Below are 15,752 nucleotides of genomic sequence, written 5' to 3'. Positions count from 1 at the left end.
ATTCCCGAGGGAAATTACAGTATCGGAACAACCCGGTAGCTTGCAACAATCGTAAAGACTTCAAAAACCGCTTGCTTCAAAACCACAAGCTTTCAACTCAAACTAGGTTTACAAACTTTCCTTTTAAACTACTTTATTGGCTGGTATTCACTTTCCGATGTTCATCCGTCGACGGCCAATTAAAAAAAAATCGACTTGCAATGAATCGGTGTCTTTATATACCAAGAGCGCGGACCTCGAAGAGAGCACCCTAGCAACAATTAACGCGTCTCCTAACAACCAAGGATAAAAGACTGATTTTATATGTATTATTCGTTAACGCATTGTTCAAACGGGTAATTTATTATGGATAACAATTCAACGATAAATTACAAATATTGTCTTATGCCTAAAATGCATTTTTGTCACATTACCCACGCCTCCGATTTCATGCGTCCTCGCATGACTAACATACTTTTTTTTCTATTATAACGTCTGTAATGTTGAGCGTTACTGCCAAAGAATAAGTTTAAAATGTCCACAACAAATTTTGCCTCTGCAGCGGCCCCAAGGAGCCTACTCTTAACGAAATCTGCAGGAGGGGTCTTTTACATGCACAGGGCGTGACATGTTCCTGTACATGGGGCCTCGGATTTAACGTCCCCATCCGACGGACTCTACATATATATCTATATATTTTTTTTCTCTTTGCTGAGTTTATTTCAACAGACCTCAACAGTTATAATAACAATAACATTTTATAAAAAACAACAACCAAACATTGCTATCTCAATAACCAATTAAAACTCAACAAAATATAGAAAATTCTTTCTGAACTGTGTGTTTTAGTTCTTTATTATTTCCAATATATCTATTAACAGTTTCGAGAAATTTCAAAAGATCAAGTGATTTTTCATTTCTTGGAGCCACAAATTTCACTGGTCCTGACGGCCTTATTGTGCTCCTCGTTTTAAGACACATTTTATTAACAGTCTCCACATCTGTTTTGGGCTCTCTGTCAACTTTTGCTTGTATCAGACTGTTTTTGTCATTATTGGCCAAGTTCTTCAACTCTACAAGATCTGACATCTCTTTTCCACTGTCGTGTGTTAAACTTGATCTTTTGGTAGCTCAAAGTTTTCAGCAGCGTTACCCTGGTGACACCTTGTCATATGACGTCTATGATATGCTGTCTTTTTATACCGTCTGTTACACTGGTAGCATATCAACTTGCTCTTCTCTTGATCTTTATTTATAATTATAATACCAACTTCTGGTTTTGGTATAACAGGTTTTTTTTATGTTTCTAGACACCATTACTTCACTAGTAGGAGGCAGTTTTATAGTTGTTGCAACATCTACCCTGTAGCAGCCTATCTGACCTTCAAAATGTAAACGGTTCTCTCTTCCGTTTACCCAAATGCTACCTTTAGTAATATTTATTACACAATTATGGCTTCATTGAAAGTCTATTCCCAATATTCCATCTACGTTTAGGTCTGCTACTACAGCAATGTTTGAACAAACATGTCCATTTAAGTCAATGTCAATTATAGTTTTCCCAAACAGAATTAAGGGAGAACCATTTGCAGTCAGTATCTCTCTGTCCATTGGTGACAGAACCTGAGATTTCATACTGTCAAACATCTTTTTTGAAATAAGGGATACTGTCGCCCCTGTGTCCATAAGCATCTTTGATTTACAACCATTGACCTTAGCCTCTATAAACATACCAGCCTCATTTGCTAATGTGTTAACTCCTATTACACCGTTCTGTTTTTCATGTGAAACTTCGGGTAGATTTTGGGAGTTTGCATGTCCTCTTTTCACACTACTATCGGGACAATTTTTCTTGAAGTGTCCAAATTTTCCACAATTGAAACATCCTCGATTCTTGTGATTCTGGTATTGCGCCCGAGTCTGCTTCAAAGCTCTAACTTCTTGCTGCAGATCAGTCAAAGCTGTCTGCATGTTTTTAAGTAGCTCTACTGTTTTGTCGCTAGCGTCACTGTTGGTCCCGTCTCTAGTTATAGCTCTTGAATAGCCCTTCCAATTATCTTGCTTAATTTCGGCCTTATTAAAAGCTTCAAGTTCAACAGCGTGTCGAATCGCGTCGTTCAAGTCAGCAGGTCTAGCTTGTTTTATCCTTAGCCTCATGTCTACACTCATGAGTCCGTCTATAAACTGCTCTTTAGCAAGTGTTTCCCTAACTTCATTTGGGGCTGTTGGATATGAAAGGTTCGCTAAGCGTCTTATGTCCTGACCTAATTCAGGAAGGCTTTCTGAAGCTTTTTGACGACGCTCCCGTAGTTGTGTTCGATACAACTCCGTTTGATTGGCAGGCGAAAATCTCTCTTCAAGAGACCTAACAAGTTCTATAAAAGTTTGTCTTTTATCTGTGGGTAGATTTCCTAGTACCCCCTGAGCTTGCCCCCTCAATGAAACTGCCAAATACAAACCCTTTTCTGTATCTGTCCATCCATTTATACTTGAACAAGCTTCGAAATGAGATTTGTAATCTATCCATGAGCCCTGCCCATCAAACGTAGCGGGTTTTATAATATTTTTGTTTTTGTTGTCTCCCCTATATGCACCTAATTGTCTTGTGGTTTTTGTAGACTTTTCTTTCGTCTCTCAGTTACAAAATTTGTCTCAAGAACAGAATCTGAATAAGTTCTCATTTCTGGTGTTAATTTTACAGAATCGGGAATATCTTTATTATGTATTTCAGGCCGTGGCATAACTTTTGTCTTAGCCCCTACCCCAACGTGTGTACTTTGGAGTATGTTGCTGCCTGTACCAAAGTCGAGGTTTGGAATTCTAGCAGAAGCAATTCCAGAGTCAGATTGTCTTGGACGTGTTGCTTGACTAATAGGGGTTGACTGAGCAAAGTCTGGGTCATTTTCAAAACTCTTAGATCTTAAGCACTCTATTTCCTTGTTTAATTTATCTAACTCCCTGGTCAAATTTCTTGTTTCGACACTGTAAGGGTCATACAACATTTTATCTTCTCTGTATGTTCGGGACATATTTTGAAGAATAAATTAAACAATTTTTCCAAAAATATTTTATTAAACAATTTGACAATCAATATATATTTATAAAACAGTGTGTTGCTTCTTGAAATTAAGAACGAATAGGAAATAATGACAATAAAACAATGTGATTATTTACATATAATATTGAAGTTTCTCAGATCCCACCGCTGCCACCAATTTTGTAACGTGTTTGGCTTATGAACTATATGTTCGTATCCGTTTTCACAGAATCTGAGACACTCCAATATCAATCTTTTAATTAACTCAAAAACCCAACTACAATTTGGAGGCTTTACTTAAAACTACAAGACCAACTTTGAAACTTAATAAAAAAATAACACTATTTACACAAATAACTTTGTATCAAAAAGTAGTCTGAAAACTAGAACCTCAATTTATCCTTGATCCTTTCACTGACTCCGAGGTCCCAACTGATTTGACAAACAATTATATTAAACTTAAGAATAAGCTTCAAAAATCCTAGGTTCCTGAAACACCTAGTTCTGAGACACCCAGTCTCTGAGACAACTAGTCTCTGAAGCACCTAGTTCCTGAGACAACTAGTTTTGAAGCACCTAGTCCCCGGAGCACCTAAGACACCAGATTATTACAAGCTATCTGTTCGAGGGACTGCGACCATTCCCGAGAGAAATTACAGTTTCGGAACAACGCGATAGCTTGCAATAACAGTAATACTTAGTCTCCGAAACACCAAAGTCACCAGACTTTTACAAACCACCTGTTCGAGGGACTGCGACCATTCCCGAGGGAAATTACAGTATCGGAACAACCCGGTAGCTTGCAACAATCGTAAAGACTTCAAAAACCGCTTGCTTCAAAACCACAAGCTTTCAACTCAAACTAGGTTTACAAACTTTCCTTTTAAACTACTTTATTGGCTGGTATTCACTTTCCGATGTTCATCCGTCGACGGCCAATTAAAAAAAAAATCGACTTGCAATGAATCGGTGTCTTTATATACCAAGAGCGCGGACCTCGAAGAGAGCACCCTAGCAACAATTAACGCGACTCCTAACAACCAAGGATAAAAGACTGATTTTATATGTATTATTCGTTAACGCATTGTTCAAACGGGTAATTTATTATGGATAACAATTCAACGATAAATTACAAATATTGTCTTATGCCTAAAATGCATTTTTGTCACAACAGTTCCCCTTCAGCATGGAAATGAATATAATATAACTATACAAACTGATAAACTAATTTTGTCACAACATCATTAAAGTGGAGTAAAAGTCTTATAGGATTGTAAGTATGTTTTATTTTATCACCTTGCACTTTCATGACTTGTCTGTGGTTTTCTACAGCAGTTGGTTCAAATTTCTGACCAGTTGAACAATTTGATTTTATAAAACAAATTGCAATTGGGTCAAAATTTTGAATGAATTGCAATTGGTGGAGAGCAACACTAACAGTCAACTCACTGTAATGCTTTTTCTAATTATTTAAAGTTTTATAGCAATACTAACATATACTATTGAATAGGGGTGGTTTTTAATGACATTGACTTCACCCATGAGGGTCTTGCAAGCTAATTCAAACATAATATTCATATTTCAAATCAATTTTTGCATGGACAAAAAGTATAGATATTTACATTAGTTCAACCAAGGGAATTAAGTCACTGAACATTTTTTTATTAAGTGTTTCAAAGTTCAAAAAGATTTTATACATGACGGCAGTAAGTCCTATGTAAAAGACGTTTAAAAAAAGAAATTGACAAATATTTTGGGGTAGAAATTTTGTTAAGTAATCATTAGTTTCCTTCTATGACTTTTATTTCTTCATAGGATCTTATTTTTGCTAGATAGTTTCAGATAGTTGGATATGATGTGGAATAGTTACTGCACTTTTAAAACTCACCCTTTTAAAATCAACACATGCAAGGGTTATGGCACAACACTATTGTTTTGGCTGTAAATGGGCTGTAAATAGTAATCATTCACAACCATAAAAGACATGTCACTATTAGTGGATATCTTATTTATATTTATTATTAATCAAGTTGTGAAATCGCAGGAAAGTGATTGCATTGCAATATCTTTGTTTTAGCACCTTGATATTATTAAATTCATCAGAGTGACCAATCATGATGCATCATTAATGTCAACCAATTATAATGAGCCTGTTGGAGTGATTCAGATACATTATGTACAAGAACCATTGGAAAGTGATGTGTATAAAATGTATTTAGACCCATACTTTGTGCATCGACAGGCTGTTATGAATGTGATTGTGATTGTGAAAACACTTAATTAAGAAAATGGTATAAATATAATAAAACTGATTTCATTGTGTATATTTTTAAATAGTGATCCCTTTTTCCTGTTCAGTTTTAAGTGAATGGTCTTCATAGGTCATTGAAACCATTGTAAATTTTCACTCTGTTTAAATTTTTATATTATTCCTACCACTACCAACAGATTTGGGTTTTTACTTTTGGAGAACCACAATTTTATTATATATCTCATTTATTCATTTTGTATTCATGCAGGAGTAAATATATGCTTCAATTAATTTAGCACTATGTTCAATTATTGAATTATTTTAAATAATAAATATATGTATATTTAATAAAATGTGGCTAGTTTCCCAAACCTGCCTTTGTTTCAATTAGATCTAACACTACCTTATGTTAGATTCAGCCACTGTATCCTTTGTGTGTATCAAAACTTGATGTGAAACACAAGTCAAACAAATCAAATGTTGGCAGGGAGGCTGCAGAGAGGCAGTGTGAAATACAATGGATAAGAGGGGAAAGGTGTGTCCATAATTTCATAACATAAGATTAATATCCTAATCTTTTCCCCCACATTACACTAGAAGTAGCCATTTTTGCACTCTTTTAGGTTTAACTAACTAGATTCCACATTTATCCTGAATCAGAATGAAGTATTATACCCAATGAGACCACTATTTGGGGCATTGTGTAAACCTCTTACTTTTTGCAAGATGACACCAGAAAAGACCTATTTTTGTAAATTGGAAGTAGCAGATTATTGCCCTTAAGTTAGAGAAAAGAACTAAGAATTTTATCATTTTATTCAGAAATCCATATGAGATATATGCTATTTTCTAGAAAGAAAAAAAATCATATCCATGAAGTTAAAAATATCACCTGCTTCAGAACAAACAGTAGAATCTTAAGGTTAACATATCCACATGTCAGAGATCACAAAATCAGTGTAATCTTCTTATATGTTAAGAGGCCGTGCCAATAAGCAAATTTATTTCATGAACATTTATGCAATCTGCTTTTTAATTGGTCTATATCTAACCTTTGAAGATAATATTAAGTTACTAAAACTATGTGCCCTCTTGCCCAAGCTAACAAGGCATATGGAAAAAGTGGCTGTACAGAATGGTGATCCATTAATCATTCACACATAATGGTGATCCATTAATCATTCACACAGAATGATGATCCATTAATCATTCACATAGAATGATGATCCATTAACTGTTCTTCCAGAATATTGATCCATTAACTGTTCACACATAATGGTGATCCATTAACCATTCACACATAATGGTGATCCTTTAACCATTCACACAAAATGGTGTTCCTTTAACTGTTCACACAAAATGGTGATCCTTTAACTCTTCACACATAATGATAATCTATAAACCATTCACACATAATAGTGATCCATTAACTTTTTTTTTTTTTTTTTTTTTTTTCAACTTCAGATACTTTATTTTACTATAATAATAGTTGTTAACAAATCTCCTTAATGTTACAACAATGGCATTAAGGTTCTGCCCTGTATGGTTAATTACCAATAAAACCAGGGGATTTTATTGGTAAACTTTTATAATTTTACATACATGTAGTATTGCGTGTTAGTTACAATTAACAGAGTAATAGCTGTCTACAACATGTACTTTACTTCACAATGAAAAGAAAAACGGAACTTTGACCGTCTTTTGTTTAGCTTTTAGTTTTGGATTAATCGAAAGTGAAAGAGCATGGTTTCGATCGGATTAAGAGGTCAGTATAATTGAATTATGGTAGTTTTTAGATAGTGTCTTATCTTTCAAGTACGCTAAACATTGAATGATATACTATATATGATAATCAAACAAAAAAAGTAAAAGGCAATTTCGTTAGAAATTTGTCTTCTTTTTATTTCAATGACATTTTTGTGATTCTCAAAAATGTAGGTCAATCAACTATAAATATGACAGCCAAAGAATCAATTTTCTAAAATTTTTCTTTGACATTTTCTCAAAAAGGAATTTTCCGGATGATATAAAATTTGTGTATCAATTTCGTTTTTTAGGACTGACATCATATTCACATATTTGGTTCTCTTTTCGGATAAATAAAAACATTTATAAATCACAAAGCAAACAATTGTTATAATATGATTAAGTACATGATAATCCACATCTTCAATTTTGTACCCTACTACAAGATTTTGTAGACAAAAAACATGTTGCCCAATATTAAGATACATAAATATTTTGTGTAGAAATGTCCAATAATTTTTTACCCATGTGCATTCAAAGAAAAAATGATTATAGCTATCAGATTTAGAACATAGTTCACAGTTTTCACTATTAACTACCTTCCAGCGATACAAATTATGGTTAATAGCTAAAATATTATGCAGTAATTTCCATCTAAACATTTTTAATCTATTATCTTTTAAAAAAAGAAAGGTGAAAGATAAATTTTTCTTAATGAAATATATAACATTTTCACCTGATAGTTGGTTTTTCCATGAGCAAAAACCTACTGGAAGCTCTTTATTTGACCTGATAATAATATTATAAATTTCTTTAAACTTAATTTTGTCTAGATCGTAAAACAATCCATTACTTAACATTTTAATGTCTTGTGTAATGTTGATTTTAGTATGTTTTGATATATTGCTCTTTAATTTTTGGATCCAACTTTTGGGTAAAGCTTTCCGAAGGGAACATATTTCGGAAATCCAATTTTGTTTCTTTTTAAGTTTATCTAATATTTTATGAGAAATTTCTCCTTTATCATCAATTACATCATTTACAAAAATTATGTTTTCCTTTACCCAATTACTATAATATAAACTTTTACCACCTGTTTTTATATATTGGTTTCCCCAAATAACTTGCTTTCTTATATCTCTATAATTATCAGGTACTTTCGTCTTTCCACCTCCATTTTTAATCCAACATTTCAAAATTTCAAAGTAAAATGTAGGTAAGTTTCTAAGGTTTTCTAGTGAGTATTAAGATTCATTTTAAATATTAAATTATTTTCCCCAAACTCTCTAAAATAAAAAGTAGGTATGATTTTCCAGTTAGCACAAGTTTCATCAGTTAATCTTTTAACCCAATTTATTTTAATAGCCTCAATGTATGCGTCAATATCTGTCATTTTTAATCCCCCTTCAATATAATCTTTTCTTAACACTGAGCGTTTAACTTTCTCGCTACCACCCTCCCATAAAAAATTAAATAAGATTTTTTTAAATTGACTAATAATTTCACTGCTTAGATTTATCAATGAAGCAACGTATGTTATATTGGGAATAACTAGTGTTTTAATTATAGTTATTTTTCCTATCATACTCAATTTTCTTTTCTTCCAATCATTTAGTATCCTTTCTGATTTTTCAAACTGTCTTTCTATATTTATTGTTTCACATTCTTTTTTGTTCAGGCCAAAATAAATGCCAAGACTTTTCACCGTATCTTTCCAATTGATACTTTCAAATTTGTCTTTGCAGTGTTTTAGTTTACCTAACCATATACCTTCTGTTTTATTTCTATTAAGTTTAAGCCCTGAAAAAGATCCAAAAGTTTCTATTAAATTAAGTGCATTTTTTATTTCATTTTTAGATCTTAGAAAGAGAGTTGTATCATCTGCTAGCTGTGAGATTTTTAGGCTGTGAGTATTTTTATCAATTTTTATTTGTATCCCTTTCAGATCATTATTATCCCTTATCCTACAAGCCAGTATTTCAACTGATAAAACAAACAATAACCCGCTTAAAGGGCATCCTTGTCGAATTCCCCGTTGAATCCCGAAGGTTTCAGAAATCCACCCGTTATTTAAAATACATCCTTTTATATCATGGTAAAGTGTTTTGACCCACTTTTGAAAAGACTTATTAAATCCAAATTTTTTTAATGATTCCAGCATAAAGTCCCATTCGAGTGAATCGAACGCTTTAGAAAAGTCAATAAATAGTATAGCTCCATCAATATTAAAGTTTTCAGCATAATCTATAATATCTTGAATTTGGCGTACGTTAAATCCTATATATCGATTTTTAACATAACCATTTTGATCTCTATGTATAATTAGGGGTAAGATTTTTTTTAGTCTTTGTGCTAAAGTATATGTAATAAGTTTTACATCAGTATTCAATAAAGTAATTGGACGGTAATTATCTAAGGACAAAGGGTCATTTTTTTAAAAAATTAATGATATTATCCCAATCTTTTGGGTCTCAGATAAAGTTTCATTATCATAACATGTATTAGAAACATTCAATACAATATGTTTTAAATTTGGCCAAAATTGTCTATAAAACTCAACTGTTAAGCCATCTTTGCCTGGAGTCTTATTTAGTTTCATATTATAAATAGAAGATGTTAGCTCTTCTAAAGTTAATTTACCATCCACTTGTTTGCTTTCACAAGGAGTTAAAGAATGATCAATGGGGGTATTTTCTATGTATGTCTTTAAAATTTCAGTTTCGGGACATGTACTTTTGTACAGAGATTTATAATACTCTTTACTTACATCTAAAATTTCACTTTGATCAACAGTAACCTCACCGGTTTTGGTCATTAATTTATTAATAGATTTTTTAGCCTGTCTATTTTTTTCTAGAGATAAAAAGTGCTTAGTATTTTTTCCCCTTCCTCTACCCATTTTATTCTTGATCTAACTTGGGCTCCTTTGGCTTTTAAAGAGTATATCTCTTCTAAATCTTTTTCTAAATTTTTTATTTGATTAAAAAGTTCATTATTTTTCCTATCAGGTAATTTGTCTAATCTTTCATTTAAAAGATTTAGTTTGTTTTCCATTATTAAAATATTATTTTTCCTTTCTCTGGCTTTTGATTTACAGTATTGGATAGTGGACTCTCTTATGTCAGTTTTTAGCAGGTCCCACTGATTTAGGACATTTGTAAGATTAAAATTTTGCTCATACTTTTCAATTAACTTATTTATTAGTTTATTGTACTGAGTATCAGTCAATATACTGTTATTCATTTTAAAATATCCTTTACCCCGATTATTTGCATAAATGTCTAATTTAAGCGAAATAGCCTGGTGGTCTGTGAATGAAATTTGTGCAGGCCTGATATCAGCAGATACAGTACTTAGGCGTGCTTGTGTGCATATTATAAAGAAGTCTATTCTACTAGCTTCATTTGTAGAATTTTTTCTTTTCCATGTGAATTGTTTTTTATCTTTATTTAATTGTCTCCAAATGTCTATCAATTTATGTGTTTTAATTAATTGTTTTAAACCATTGACTGGCTTTTTTAACTTTTTATGTAATTTATTGTTCTTTGTATCTAAAGCTGAGAGTAAATCATTCATATCTCCCCCTACTATTAGGGCACCAAGAGTGTGTTCTTCAATTAATTTACTTACTTTTTTATAAAATTGGTTTCTTGCATGAACTTCATTAGGTGCATACAAGTTTACTAAGGTAAAAATCTTATCTTGAATTTCTATATTAATTATAATAATTCTCCCTTCTTTATCACAAAATTCATTAATTAATTTAAAGTCTAGTGATTTATTAATAAAGTAAGAAACTCCCCTTGAATTTGTTGTGCCTAGGCTGTGAAGATGTTTGCCATGGAATTCATTGTTAATTTGCTTTATCAAATCTTTTGACAAGTGAGTTTCTTGTGCCATTAAAATGTCGCATTTCTGCTGTTGAAACCAAGAGAATAATCTAAAGCGCTTTTCCTTTCTCGCTAAACCTTGACAATTAAGTGAGCAAATGTGGAAGTTTTTTGTTTTCATTATAGTATTAAAGAAGTTTAATTGTTGATCTCTTAAACGATTTATTTAAATCTAGCAAAATGTATAAACCTGTTCTATGTATCGTGACCCAGATAAACATGTAGTTATTTTTAGACCTATAAATAGCACGGGTAAAGTTAATTTCTATTTTTAGTTTCATTACTGACTTTCTGAAAACGTCTTGTATTTTGTAAACATTAGCATTGTCATTTACTGAAATTTTGATAGCGCGGGTGGTTCTTTTGTATTTACAACTTTTATATTTTTTTACAGATATGGAATTAATCGTGTCACAGAATGTTGTTAGCCAAATGACTTTACTAGAAGTGCTTAATTCTGGAAATATGTGCACAACAAAGAAGTGTGTGATATCTAAGTTCAAGAACAGTTGGATATTTTTGGCTGTTTCGTTAATGTTTATAAAAAATAACTGTGTAGAAATATGTTCGTATCCTGAAGAAAAGAACATCGGAAGATTGTCATTTACCGAAACTGTACTTTTATACTTCAAGACTGGCTGTTTTTTACTTGATTCCAAGAATATATTATGACAAAGGATTAAAGTGTGTCTATGAATACTGCATTTCGTTAATTTAGTGCTCCAACCAATTAAGCAATTTTCATTTGTTTTAGATGTGCATGGAACAATATTTTTTATCCAAGAAGATTTACCACCTTTATATTCATAGTCTATACATTTTTCATTTACAAATAATTTCATATATGCTGTATTTACTACATTTTTAAATAAACAACTATTCTGATATTTCTCTTTTGAATGTATGCTATCTACAATATAGACATCACATTCACAAATTACAATTTTGTTCACTTGATAAACACAGTCTATGTTTATAATACAAAGTAAACAAAGAAATATATACAATATATACAATTTAAAACACATGAAGATTTGTAATTGATAGTTTTAATTAAGATGAGCTTAGGATTTTGTTTTTTTCACTGGTTCTTCTCTCTTGTGAAGCTCATCAGTAGGAGTACTTGCTGTTTGTTTAGTACGTGTTTTTTTCTCTTCATTGGTTTTATTTGATGGAGTTCTAAAGGCTTCTGCTAGGAAGCGTTCCATGCTCGGCTGATCTTTATTTGAATTTTGTTTGTCCTTTTTATTTTTTGCTCGTTTAGCCTTTTTGACATGTCGTTGTTCCTTTTTTTCACTTAGGTTTGAATGATTTTCAAGATTGTTGCTTGCCTGTTTGTTAAAAGTAAAGCTAGGCGTTTTTTGTTCTGCTTCAGCTGCTTGGGTTGTTTGTGACGCATCCTTTTGACAGCTTTCTGGATGTGTGGGAATGTCTGAATCTGATTCTGATTCAGATTGGCTATCTTCACTAGAAGAATCGGAGTCTGCATTACAGTATTTTGCTGTATGACCGGACTTCCCGCATGTCTGACATACCCAGTCATCTGGGCAAGTAGTGCAATAGCTTGCTTTATGACCGCTGCCACCACATGTTCGACACACCCAATCGTTTGGGCATTCATAAGATTTATGTCCCTCTTGTAGACATTTATTGCATTTAATGTTTGTACGGGTGTCCACTTGACCTCGATGGAGTATCACTGCTTTGTATTTACCTATGAATAAAGTTTTTGGCAAAGGATTTGGTATTGGGTCACATATTGCAATGCGATCGCCAGTCTGACAATTTGTTACGCGTCCATCGACTCGTAGCCTTTCACGAAATAATGTATGTACTACACAGTGATTAAATTCAAGGGCTCTTTGAATTTGACCGTCATCTGCTGAGCAAGGTATATTTTTTATTCTTACTCGAACATTGTTAGGATCTTCATTTTCAGCAGTTTTGGGATTTCTAGCATATGTTTGTATTAGCTTTTTACGAATAACAAGACCATTAACTGGTCACACAGAATGGTTATCCATTAACTGTTCACACAGAATGGAGATCCTTAACCATTCACACAGAATGGTAATCCATTAATCTTTCACACAGAATGGTGATCAATTAAAGATTCACACAGAATACTGATCCAATAACCATTCACAATGATAGCGTTCACCTCAAAAGATAACTAAACCTTTAAACAGACTTATTAAGAAGGGATACAGCTACGATACTGTTGTCAAGTCTTTAATGATGTCATATTTTGGTAATAATATTGATTCACTCATAGGGTCTTTGCATCAGAAATAAAACAATTATTCTAAAACCAGTTTTTGGCATGATAGGGGTTATGTTCTTCTCATTTATTTCATGATGGTATGATACTAAAGCTCTAACCGGAGGGATTGTAATTGACTTTCATATGATGAAGACATTATCTTTTATAAGTTTAATTGAGGTCTGGAGCAGGCATGTCAGTAACTGCTAGAAGTCCTTTGTTTATGTATGTATTATTGTCATTTTGCTTAGTTTCTTTTGTTACCTATTCTGACATCGGACTCGGACTCCTTTTAAACTCAGTTTACTGTGTTTATTGCTGTGTGTCTATTTATTTTACATCAGCTAGAGGTAAAGATGAAGGCTTGAGATCTCACAAAATATGTTTAACCCTACCGCATGTTTGTGCCTGTCCGAAGTCAGGAGCCTCTAGCCTTTGTTAGTTCTTGTATATTGCTTATTTTAATTCTTTTAGTAATTTGTAATTAAGTATGGCGTTCATTTTCACTGAACCAGTTCACATTTTATTTTAGGGCCAGCTGAGGACCTCCTCTGGGTGTGGGATTTTCTAGCTGCGTTGAAGACCAATTGATGGACTTTGGCTGTTATCTGTTCTCTGGTAGGGTTGTTGTCTCTTTGACATATTCCCCATTTCCATTCTAATTTTACCAGTAACTTACCAAAGCTAACAAGGCATATAGAGCAGGTGGCTAAACAGAATGGTGATCCATCAACCTTTCACACATATATGTTACCAGTAATTCAACTACAAAGAAAAATATATAATAGTCTAGAACATAGATTAAAGATGTTTGAAAGAACATTACACCCAGAGAATGTTGCCAACAGTTCACAACTTATAGTGCTATAGAAAACAACAAAATCATTTAGATCCACAAATAAAACAGTCAAAACAGGTCAATTTCTCTATTCGTCTTGATATTTTTTTTAATTACATGACTAAATATCTACTATTACAACAGTTTGAAATATTTTGAAATATTTCACTAATATCATGAATATTAAGCATTCTGTATAGAATACATTATGCTTTTATCGATAAAAAGAAAACTACACCGTATAAGTTTGATAAACTATGAGAATATATCTCTATTAACATGCTTTCAGTTAAGAAAATGAACAAAATGGGGTCACCGGACTCGTTTTCTGGCTATATGATAAAATAGTTAAATTCACACATCACATTATGTAATGAAAGTTACTTTATCTGAGTTTTCTCCTAATACTGACAAAGTCGAAAAAAGGAATATTTTTTTATGTTTTCTTAATATGAATAAAAAGTATTTAATATCAATTCCTTTATAAGATTTGGACCGATTGGTATCTTTTATTTCAAAATTTAAGATGGACGAAGACATCTAAGCTACTTGAAAACGATTTGCAGTTTTGTATTTTGCTAAACTTATAAAAGTTAATGATTTGACATTTTTAAGGTTGATGGTGATTAATGTTTTTGTCAATTTAGAGAAACTATAAATATATTGTATTGTTAATGCTGTAAAATGATATTATGTTTTTGTATATAATCACGCCATCAGTATGATATATTTGTCCTTGGTAAATAGTTTGCAGATGTGTTGTATGAAATGACGCATTTGATAAATATTTCGACATATTTTCACATTTAACTTAAAATAAAAATCCAGTGTTCTGTTAAATTACATCTTTGTTAAATGAAACAGTTAGCCTAAATAACCTTCTCATATTCAGACTGGTAATGGGTAAAAATAAATCACACTTATTTGCAATTCATACTCTGTAAATGCATTGTCCCCAACACAAAAGAATAAACTATCTCAGTCTTTAAATTTAACGATTCCAGGATGTACACAAAGAGATGTGGTACGATTCACGGTGAGACAACTATCAAAGTGGGTTTAGTCTCGCACTTTTAACTCTCCTATGGCGGTCGTTAACATGCTTGGTGTACATTATCCAAGAAACATGTTTCTTTTATTAAAGCATAAGGTATTTGATTTATGATTTTTGAATTAATAATAAATATATTATGCTACGTTCCAAATAAAAACATTTAGGCAACTGTTTCAAATATGTTGGGTATTTTATTTCGAAAAGTTATCTAGGATGACATGGATAAGCAGCACATGGAGTGAATATAGCAAAAAGTAAAATCACAAAAATACTGAACTAAGAGGAAGATCAATTGGGAAAGTCCATAATCACATGGCAAAATCAAATAACAAAACGCATCAAAAACGAATGGACAAGAACTGTCATATTCCTGACTTGGTACAGGCATTTTCAAATGTAGAAAATGGTGGATTAAACCTGGTTCTATAGCGCTAACCCTCTCACTTTAATGATTGTCTCATCAATTTCCGATATTTTTACATTGATGCGTTAAATAAACAGACACAATAAATAAAATAGTCAAAGCACCTTTTACGTTTGATTAAAATTGTCTTTATAGTCAGAGAAGGGAAGCATTTTTACATAGTTGTATATTTTTACACAAGGTGTAAAGGAATATTTATTGTTAGATAAAGGCAACAGTAGTATTCTACTATTCAATCAAAGCGCGAAAGCGCTGTAAAGGCAGTTAATT

The 15,752-nt window shown here is 32.2% G+C and overlaps 1 long non-coding RNA gene and 1 pseudogene across 1 annotated transcript; one reads left to right on the top strand and one right to left on the bottom strand.

Annotated features, from left to right (window-relative positions):
• LOC139521606 (MMS19 nucleotide excision repair protein homolog) overlaps window positions 1-15,752 on the bottom strand; it is a 62,277-nt pseudogene that overhangs the window by 45,868 nt on the left and 657 nt on the right.
• Window positions 6,900-11,790, top strand: LOC139521028 (uncharacterized). The gene is made up of 3 exons (XR_011663985.1): window positions 6,900-7,032; window positions 8,871-8,919; window positions 11,298-11,790. It is a non-coding gene; the product is annotated as an uncharacterized lncRNA (long non-coding RNA).

This window comes from Mytilus edulis, chromosome 4 (assembly GCF_963676685.1).
Source record: "Mytilus edulis chromosome 4, xbMytEdul2.2, whole genome shotgun sequence".
NCBI classification, from domain to species: Eukaryota; Metazoa; Mollusca; class Bivalvia; order Mytilida; family Mytilidae; genus Mytilus; species Mytilus edulis.
Note: the sequence above shows the minus strand (reverse complement) of the source record. Positions and strands in the feature narration are given on the sequence as shown.